This window comes from Formica exsecta, unplaced genomic scaffold (assembly GCF_003651465.1).
Source record: "Formica exsecta isolate Colony F162 unplaced genomic scaffold, ASM365146v1 scaffold196, whole genome shotgun sequence".
In the NCBI taxonomy this organism is placed as follows: Eukaryota; Metazoa; Arthropoda; class Insecta; order Hymenoptera; family Formicidae; genus Formica; species Formica exsecta.
In genome coordinates, this window is record NW_021849259.1 from 957,230 (window position 1) to 968,255 (window position 11,026).

Genomic DNA, 11,026 nt, shown 5'->3' on the forward strand with positions numbered 1-11,026 from the left:
ATTTTATATATTTATACATAAAAAAGACATATTAATTTTTATATATATCGATGATATTTATATCTGTTTCAACTTTTTTATTGCTTATCACGAAACTTTTTTATCGCTTATCACGAAGCTTTTCACGATGCATAGGTATTATCCTCGAACTCAGTTGTCTGCGGATTTTCGGATTGCCAAAGTAATAACGTTCCACTGCAATAGCGTTCTTCACGTATGATTGACTTACTCGCACTTCTCTCGGTTCTGTTCAATTTGGGTGTTCTATTATATACGTATTGCGTTGAAACATGATAAATTCAATAGAAGTTTTATAATAAACTATCATTTTGAGATTATTACATTGAAGTATAAGTTTCTCCAAAATATGTCGACATTAATAATTTATTTCTTTTTGCACACAATATCCTGAAATAATTTTCTATTTACATATCACTGCGAAATAATATTAACGCTTGTTTACGGATTTTAATAAACACAAAAATAACATGGGAAAAAAGTAGGAATCGCTGCATTATGAGAAAAGATGCTCGAATTGTCATCTCTTCTTGGATAGACTTTTGAAAAAGTTCAAAGCGATATTTTCCTACTTATTTGCTTATCTGCTCGCCCGCACATTTTCCAAGAAATTAGGTTACATCACTTGATTATTAAGAGGCAATAATGTTACGTTATTATTATGCATACTATTTTTATCGCAGGTAAATTTAGTGGATGTTTATAGAGAGTGTACGTAACATTGTTACTCACATTTGATATAATTTACTGCAACGATTTAATGTAATATACATAAAGTATAATATATGGGATATTGAAATATTCATTGCATTTTCTCTGACTTTTTCTCTCTTCGTGTCACGCTCTTCGCTCGTGAAATTGAATCACAACGATATACTAGACAATTAAATAACTTAGAATAATTAAACAAATTGATAATTAAATATGTGAAAATTATTTACAGATTTCCTTTTAACTTAAATTATATATTATATTATATTATATATGTATTATATTGTTATATTTTTTATATCTACCGCATTATTACCTTGCCTTCGCGTGTTATTATGGTTACCGTGAATAGGAGTCATACTTAATGTTCGACCAATTTCGGCGCATTCAAATTGCACGAGGTACCGTATCTAAAAAATATCAACGTGTGTTACGCTATAATAACACAGCGAGTTATGTTTACTCAAGAACGTAAATTTCATTCCATTCTCTTGAGTATATTACACATATGTGCGTATATGTACGTTGAACGTGTTCTCTAATAGCACCGTATATATGTAAGTCAATATAGTCTACGATATACATTGTGTATATATCGAGACATAGACGAAATAATGTGGAATAAAATCGCTTCGTGATTGTTGTTTTGCGGCGGAGAGATAAGCCATATCTCGTTGATTCTCCGCGAAGCGTTTTCATAAAAGCAATCTTACGATTGAACGGCGTTATTTCATTTCTTCTTTCTCTTTTCTTAACAGTTCACTGCCACGTAGCTTTTCAATTAGAGTAGTCTATTCATTTGGCAGTCTGCTTTGTTTTATTTAATTCATTGCACGCGTGTATTTTATCTACGTTTTTTTTTTTTAATTTATCATCTCTCTCTCTTCCTCTCTTTCTTTGTTATATTATTATATATATCGCAAGTTTTCATTTCCTTCACCGTAAAAAAACTATTTTGCTATAATAAAATCACGAAAGATTTCTCACGCACAGAACAATTTATATCCAATAGAATTATCAATAGTGCATATGTATTGATACTTCTATTGATCTTGTATGAATTCAGCAAGAATTTTCTTTGCTACGGGTATGCTTAGGTTATGTTTCTATCTTGCAGGTTTCCTTTGATATTTTTATTGTTCCACTTTCTTGTGCTATTTTCTTTGCAGCAACGATCGTATAGCAAATGGGCGTTTCTAGAAAAACGAAGATCTTTGTCATCACATTCTGCAGGTTATTGTAGGAAAAAGGCATGGAATTTGGATAATGCTAATCGCACACATCTGTTCTAACATTTAATCTTTTTCTCTTTTCTGCTTTATTTAAAATCTTTTATTAAATTGTTAAAAAATTAAATATTACATGAATGCAGTGAAGTTATATCTATCGAAGATGATATTATGATTGACCATTTTCGACAATCGGATTCATTTCAACAATCTGGGATTAAAATAAAAAAATTATTTTTATGATATAATCTAATTCAGATATTAATATCCGAACGTTTTTAATTAATGGTTTGATCGGTTTGAGAGAAATTGGATAGGAACAGTGTAAAGAATAATTTAATATTCCGTACACAGAGCTAATCACGGAATAATTGATAAATGAAAGCGGCTTACAATGAAATATTGAATTCGAGATCCTTTCGCTTACTTCGAATATTCACAGTCGTGGATTAATAGAACGTGATATCATCGGAAATACCTATATTGTTCGATAGGCGAAATAAAATTATAATGTAGCTATATATGTATATATCAATCTATCTATAGACTGTGTGCAATATGTCGGTTTTATATTTGCGGATACTCATATTTTCTTTAGAGAATAAGTTACATTTTTTATCCTTTCTAATTTTATTTCGTCTTGAACGAATTTTCGATGAAGAATGCAAAGCACAATGCAAAAATATCATGATGAAAGCACTGTCAGCAACAATGATGATAAAAATAATCTGTTATTTTTCGCGTTTGATACATGATACAAACACATGTAGCGTGAAAAAAGTGTTTAATTTCTTGTAGCTTTACTATATATTCATAATAGAGAAAAATGTTGCTATGCTAATTGTTAATTCTTAGAAGAATTAATAAAAAAATATTGTTTATTTCAGAAAAAAAAAACATAAAATAATGTTGAGCTACATTTTACCAAAAAATAGATCTTTTTTTTATTATGAACAAATATATTATATTTGATCGTGATACAGGAGGCAGTACAGATGGTCCAGTTTATCTGTTGGTTATTGAGCGGGAACTCTATGCGAAATATCCCAAAATTTCATTTGCGTGATTGATATTGGCCCTCGGGCCGTTTTTTTGACTTTTAGCGTACTCAATGCGCATGCAGTTTTTGTAACAAACAAAAAGTAGAAAATACAGTCAGATATTGTAAATTACACATCTAGCGTAAGATCAAGTTCTATATCGTGAAAATATTCCACGCGGTTTATCAATGTCAGCGTCGATTTTATCGATGATAAAAATCTCCCTTGATGAAATTCGAGTCATAGATAATAAGCGTGATTGAATGTACTTCACGGATATAATACAAAAGATATTTTTTTTACCTTTTTCTCATAGATGTCAGAATCAGAAACGTATATGATTTTCACATCGATGACACGACACACATATATTTCGTGTTCGATCAAATTTAAAAAGCGAAGTCACCAGCCGATATCATTATATTACTTTGACATTTATCTTTCTATCGCGTTATTTATTTTTGAACTTGCCATCTACAATCCATCGCGTGTCTTTTCGAATCTCTTTGCCAAAATTTTGCTCGCTTCTGTATTCACTAGAACGATCAAATCATGCGAATTTCCATATAATTTCAACTCTTTCAGATACGCAAAATAGTATGTAAGCTGTATCTTTTGAGTTGCTATTTCGCATAAAGCTATGAAAAATTCCTAGCGATACGTCGAACAGGCAACTTGCATAGAAAGAAGGAATGTATATAGCAAACGTGCTAAAAGTAATACAATTCTCAGAAACGTCTAGTCATCTCTGCAACGGGTGCATAAATTCACAGTGCTATACACGATGACAAGCAATAAGTTAGCAAGATACTGCAGCAAGATACTACGTGCGATTCTGAGATGCTTATTATATCCCCAGTGAAAAGCGCTTTGACATAAAGACGACATTAGATGCTAAGAACTGTTGCAGTTTGACTGTACTTCGCGAAAATCTCGAAAGTTTTACATCATATGCTTTAGATTAAAGTCTTGATATTACAAGCGTGATTACCTGCGTTAATTAAATGTACGTGCGAAACTTCCAAGTACATTATTATTATGTAGTAATTATCGATAAATACTTTGTCAACACTTGAAATTATCCGACTATCGTCGGTGCTTTGATAATAGTCTCGTGGTTTAGAAAGCCGATATATTGATATAAAATATTAACATTAATGGTTAGAGATTAAAATTGATCAAAAATAATAACAAATAAAACGATGTCTTTTTATTATCGAATTAAAAAAGAACGCTTGAAAATTTCTATATATCGACTTCTATTTCCAAAGTGGTATTGTAGGATATCAACGCTTGATTGATTAAATAGTTCTGTACTCTTAAACGCGAATGCTATCGATCGCTTGGCCAAAGAAAGAGCGTAATAGACAACCGTAATACAGACACAGTTTAATGATGTGAGTAATATATTAAATAAAATATCATAAAATAACAAAAGTGGCTAAAAGTGATATACATTATGCACGTACACAAATAACACAATTACAGCTCAATCGCCTTTAATATTATAAAAAAGATAAGCGGTTTAACTTTCCATTAAGGGGTTTAAGAAATATCTCGGGATCTTACGTTAAATAAAAGCAACGGTCCTCAATAAATCTGCGAGAGGTTTATAGAACTCCCGATGACGTCACTCACACACACATACACATATTTTGTGAGAAAAATTTTGTTCTACATTTCACACTTCTCGTATGAGCTTTTATATATATATTATACAAGTCATACAAATGTAAATTTTTTGCAGCATGAACAATATACTTGCATTCCCAGAAGACTGCTTAGCTCATTGTCATGCAAGGAAAAAAAAAATTATCTATTGTTGCGAAATTGCATTGAATATCGATTTTGCGAACATTTCAAAGCAAATATTAATCCTGAGATAGCGATCGTTGCTTTGGAAACAAATGTAATCATTATTTAACGCAATTTAATGGGAAAAAGCTAACACTTTATAAATTACGAATATGATAAAATTGTGTATGATAGATTCATTCGCGTGTGAATTTTTTAAAATAGCGTCAGAAGCACACACACACACACAAAACATGTAAAAATATTTACATTATAAATATTTCTCCGATACCGACGTGCGTCAACACATAAAATTGAAAAGGCATGAAAAATAAATTACGCTTATACACTTATACAATCATAACTACACTGATTACCTTTAATTTAAAATTTATTGATTCAGATTAATTGTAGACTTTCACATTCTTCTATTTGATAAATACATATCTACAGAAGTTGGCCTATTAAAAACTGTGTGATTGGTCAATTATTCAAAATTATTATAACCCATCTATAATTTTAAACTCGATATACACACAACTGCATTATTCATAAAATTCCAACTTTGTGCAGGCTTTGATAAGCGTGAAGTAGTTGACACAAGCTTGCGGCTGAACGCAATTAGACGGATATCGATCGTGCCGTAACGATAAATTAAGGTCTTTTGTCATCCGCTAATGTACCAATAAGTTAGTTACGTCATTAAAATAACGCGCACAATTTGATTGTAACGTGGTCCATGTTATATTGCGATCGATTTTTGATTTGCCCCGCACGAGAGCATATTCATCTCACGATGCGCCCGTGGATAAATTTCTTTTAAAAATGGCACGAATATCAAATATTGAATCTTTTTCTAAAGTGGATACGTGACGTCTTTTATACTTGGATCTGACTTAAATTTATCATCATTCGAAATTTACTAACGTAAGAACGAACAGTTTATTCCGAATTCGTCGTTAACTTTATAATCTAATTGATCGTAAAAACAGATTTAATAATAGAGATACAGAAACAAATATATGTTTTAACTTTTTATATATCCGCAATAGACTACTCTGGTATAAAATATTTACATTTTTCACGTTGAATGCTTTTTAAAGGTTACGTACTAAACTGTGATACGTGAACTTTATATCAAGGGGACAAATTCACAGTTATTTCACACGTATCAAGTTACAATTGCTATTAAAGTTTCATACGCGTTTTAGATTCTTGCATAGTACATGACGGCAGTGCAATCACAATGTAGGGTAAATACGATGCTAAACTGAAATAAACGTTAAAGTTCGTGCACGAAGCGCATTCCTTCCGGAGCAAAATCAATGAAAATAGGATTTTGAAATTACTGCGGAGATTGAAGTTATCGAGAATATGCCAAGGATATCGAACACTACCAAAGGAATTGAATTAATTTTCGAAAGCGACAAATCGTTAAATCGTGCCACCCTCGTGATATTGCGTTTAATATCGGTCGAGACTGAAGGAAAATTGTATACATGCAGGCACTAGTTCGACAAGCAAGCGATTTCCTATCATAAATCTAACAAATCTTTTAAAACATGCGATATCCATAACAAACCCATTTACAGAACTATTCTTAAATCAAACATATAATTATTTTATGACCAAAGAATAAAGTCAAAGTTGAAGAATTTCTGATAGCAGAAAATGATGAGTTTTCCACTTAAAAATGTCATGACAAATTGAAACCAATTTTGTTTACTAATTTTATTTTTATCACTGAATGTACTTGTCGGATGTAATTAATAATTATTTAATACATAATTTAAATAATAAATACAAATTAAAAATTTTTTGATACAAAACGATATTTGCAAGTAAGAGTTAAATAACAAAATACATCAGTTTCTGTCGATTCCTCTACAATTCTCAATCTTTCACTTTTGCATAGCGATTCGCGAATTGGACACGATAAGCGCAAAATTTCTCCTTCACGATATCTTCCATCAATTGAAAAAGTTACGTCATTCTATCGAAGTCTTGATAAAATTTCTCATTGGGTTTCTACCTCCGTCTCAGCGGTACTTCTTCGGTAATTCTTCGTCGTAAAATTAATTTTCGGCAACATCAAAATGCGCAACATGAAAGAAAAGCACGAATAAGAGATACAAAACAGAGGCTTATGAGAAATATGAATATAAATTAGCAATGACAATTGTATTATAATAATTATAATACAGGAAGACAGTTCTTAAAAAAGTTTCGCTTGCTGCATCAAAACAGAGTCTTGTATATCCCAAATTCTTAAGATTTTGAACATTATAATTTTATTTATCAGATATTGCTTGAAACTTTAACAGCATGTGTTTCAATTCTATTTATAATCGTACGTTAAACAGTTTCGCGAAGAGCCAGGAAGGAGGCTCTTGCGAAATTGATCGTAAGTTCTAGTATCGACAGATGCTTTCACACAGTTTGTGTGCCAGGCGCATATTTATAACGAATTGAATGTCTCTCATTGAACTCCAGTGGAGTCTTGTGTCATTTGAACGTGGCATAAATAGCGAATAACAAGTGTGTGTGTTTGGCATAATAAGTAAGGAGAGAATCAAAGGCTTGCTCATGGGGCTGAAGTCCACTTGACTCTGAGGAAGATCGATCCTCGGGGAGTTGAATAAATAGACGATATGCAACATCGCCCAGTCGTTTTAGTAAGCCGTGCCTCTCATCGCGCGCGCATATCAGAGTTTATTAATAGCCGCATACACATACACAAATAACAGATTGATCAAGATCTTTTTGTAAATGCGAATCATCTACGGTCTCACGAGGTGAAGAGTTCAGCGAAAGAGACGAATAAGGGACAACAAGAGACAAGCGCGTGGCGCTGTTTTATTATAAATTTGAATTTCATTAGAAATTTGTTTTATTATAAAATTAAATTTCATCAGAATATTGTTTAGCCAATGAAGTTGGCTAAACAATATTCTGATATATAACTTGCCCTCTGAAAATCACTCCTCGCTTCGTTGATCTTCAGATAACACAAACAACAACATTTTATTGGTTCAACTTCGGTCTCATCGTCGAGTGTAAACTTTATACTTTTGAAACTTTTGACTTACGTTAGAACTTCACACAAGGTAAATTATATGGCAAAATCTTAAGAAAATATTTTTATCTTTGATACAAGAAAACGTAAAATTATATCCTGCAAGAAATTAATCTTACAAAAAATTAAAAAAGACATTTTGTGTGATGTTATAATAAATAATTAATTATAACTATTTTGTGTGAGTTATAAACAAAATAAAGCTATTTTATTCAGTAAGAAAGGCCTATCACAATGAATGTATACTATGTTTGAATTACTAGTATATACATATACTTATCAAAGAGGACATTGCAATTTTGATATGTCTGGTATGTTCGTTATTACATTATTGTATCGGAAATTAATAAACACAAATATCAGGCAGTGATTAATGAAAACTAATGTGTGTGTGAGTGTATAAATAACTATTATTATTGGTTGCATTTGGCAACAATAAATTTTCCAATATGTAAATATAGTATAACAGATGGTTATATTCACAATCAGAAAATTTATATTAATTTCAACGATATTCTTATAGAAAGCGAAGTGTAGCTATTTGCTATATTTCTCCTGAAAGACAGGAAATTTCTACAATCTCTAATAATCGGTCGGCTTTAAGATTGCCAACGATGCGTCATATGATCGAAACGCTTTGGAAAATGTAATTTTTTCGCGATGGAAATGTCGACGATCAAAAAATGATTTGCCATCTTATCATCAAAAACGTATTTTTATAGAAAAAAAGATATTTTATTAATAATTAAACACCCACACAACACAATAATTTACATTTCTGATAATGTTTAATTAATACAAAAATGTCTCTAATTTTGACGCTTGAGAAAAATATTATAGTATGCAATTTATATGTTATTAATCCGTAGCCATTTTTGTTGCATTTATTAAATTTATTCAACAGAAATTAAATTATACTTATCTGAAAACAAAAGTTTATTTTATTTTTATTCCATTCATTTTATTTAAATTCAATTTTATACAATTTATATTCCACATTGTGTGTGACAGAGAATATGCTATCACATAAAAAAATACAAATGACTTGACTCTAGAAATAAATTAATAATCTTGGCATATACTAACCAGAAAAGAATGTTATTATTACAATTTTCAAAACGTTTTTCTCTCTTTAGATCTCGAACATTAGTAAATTTGTTTCAATAGAAACTTATTCATACGTAAAAATTGAAGTTACATTCTGGTACGCCCCGTCCGATTGCATGAGTATCTATTGGATTATTATTAATATTTCCAATAATTATATTTTAATCTATTTTAAAAGATAAATCACATTTTTGCATATATTTTGATATAAACATGATTTTTAATGCATACTAAAAGCTATTATAAATAAAATACTATATGCAAGGCCATGTTTTATTTTATATGACCAAAGGAATATTTATGTGTTTCAGAATAAATTAAATATTAAATTAAATGAATTTTTATATCTATTTTTATCAATCTCAGCTTGATCAGTGATGCAAATGCAATATATGTGTGGGTTCATATATTGAGACATGCCCGCGTGGATATTATAATAAAATCCATAAAGGATATATAAGTGAATCAATAGAATATGTAATAAATAATCGAACTATTCGACCATACTTTGATCAAAATTTTCCATTTAAATTGCTTCGCAAATTACAGACTTTGAAACTTTAGAACTTTGAAATTCGACGATGGAATAATTTCGAACGTGTTGCGCTATATGTTGACGCTTAGATTGAGACAGCTGAACGATCGTCTCTTAAGGATCTCGTTTCTTGATAATAAATTTATATAATGGTGAGAAATATGCCGGAGACGTGCGAAGAAAATTGAATTTATACTTCCATCAATTTTAGATTAAAAGGCAATATTTATCGAAAAAATAGTTGTGAATAATCTTCTTATTTGAGAATATATTTTCTTCGTGATTAATTATTTATACCCAGCAAGAGAGAGATTGAATTTTTCTACAACTGTTTTTTTTATTTTCTTTTCAAGATAAGAACGATATATCACTGCAATGATAACTAGTTGTAATTATTGCAATGATATTACAATAATTTTTATTAGTTTGCAGACGATCAGGACTGAAGTAGCTTTAAAATGGGGAGATGTAGGTTCTCTTTTGGGTACTCTTTTCATGTTAAAAAACGAAGCCTGGTCTTTTTTACCTTATAGAGTGATCCATTTTACCTCGTAAGTGGAATAAAAGGGATCAAAATCAAGTTTCGCATAAAATTTAATAAACTTCAAATTTTTATATATTTTCAAAAATTTGGTATTTTATTTGTGTCATGAATATTCCGAAGCATCTTATCTATATCTTCATGTAAAAGTCCAAACATTTTTTTTTTAATTTTAATGCAGGGAATATGGCCATTTGATTTAAAAAATTCGACTTATCTTACTTTTAATTTCTCAATTATATTTTTTAATTTTTAAATATTTTAATTTATACAATGATATATAAACTTTGTGCATTACTTTTTCCTTCGTGTGCTATAATTTCCATATTGTTTCAATAGTGAGATATTATTCTATTTTATTGTTGCTATAAACAATTGAGAAACAACGAATCCAACTTAAAAACGCACGTAGGAAAATAGCAATAATTAATACTTTCGCTAGCGACAAATCAACTTTATGTTTGCCAAAGAATCTGCAATAAGAAAAAAGACAGATAGATAGATCGCGGATTGCGGAAACATACAATCGTGATATTGAATCTCTTTCTCTCTCTCTCTCTCTCTCTCTCTCTCTCTTTCTCTCTCTCTCTCTCTCTTTCTCTCTCTCTCTCTCTCTCTCTCTTTGCACGACAATAAGCAACGTGAATAAGCAAAACAAAGCCCTTATTAGTGCACTATGTATGCATCTAGCTAGTTGAATCTGTACTGTTATACGTAATGCTATGCATATGAACACGGTATACGTACATGGTACAAGGCAAAGTTAAAGGAAAGCATCTTTTAGATCCTTTTATAAAATAATTGGATAAACTATACAAAGAGTTTTTCTTATAATAAACTTATAATAAATAGATTAAGTTTTTATTTATAATATTAATATTTGAACGAATAAATATGACCATTTTTCGACTGTTTTATCTGTTTTTTTTTTAAGATTAATGTTATTTATAATAAAACAAAAAGGTGATTTGTATA

At 30.2% G+C, this 11,026-nt stretch overlaps 1 protein-coding gene across 3 annotated transcripts in view; it reads left to right on the forward strand.

Annotated features, from left to right (window-relative positions):
- LOC115234187 (neuropeptide CCHamide-2 receptor-like) overlaps window positions 1–11,026 on the forward strand; it is a 25,297-nt gene that overhangs the window by 11,091 nt on the left and 3,180 nt on the right. The window lies entirely within an intron of this gene.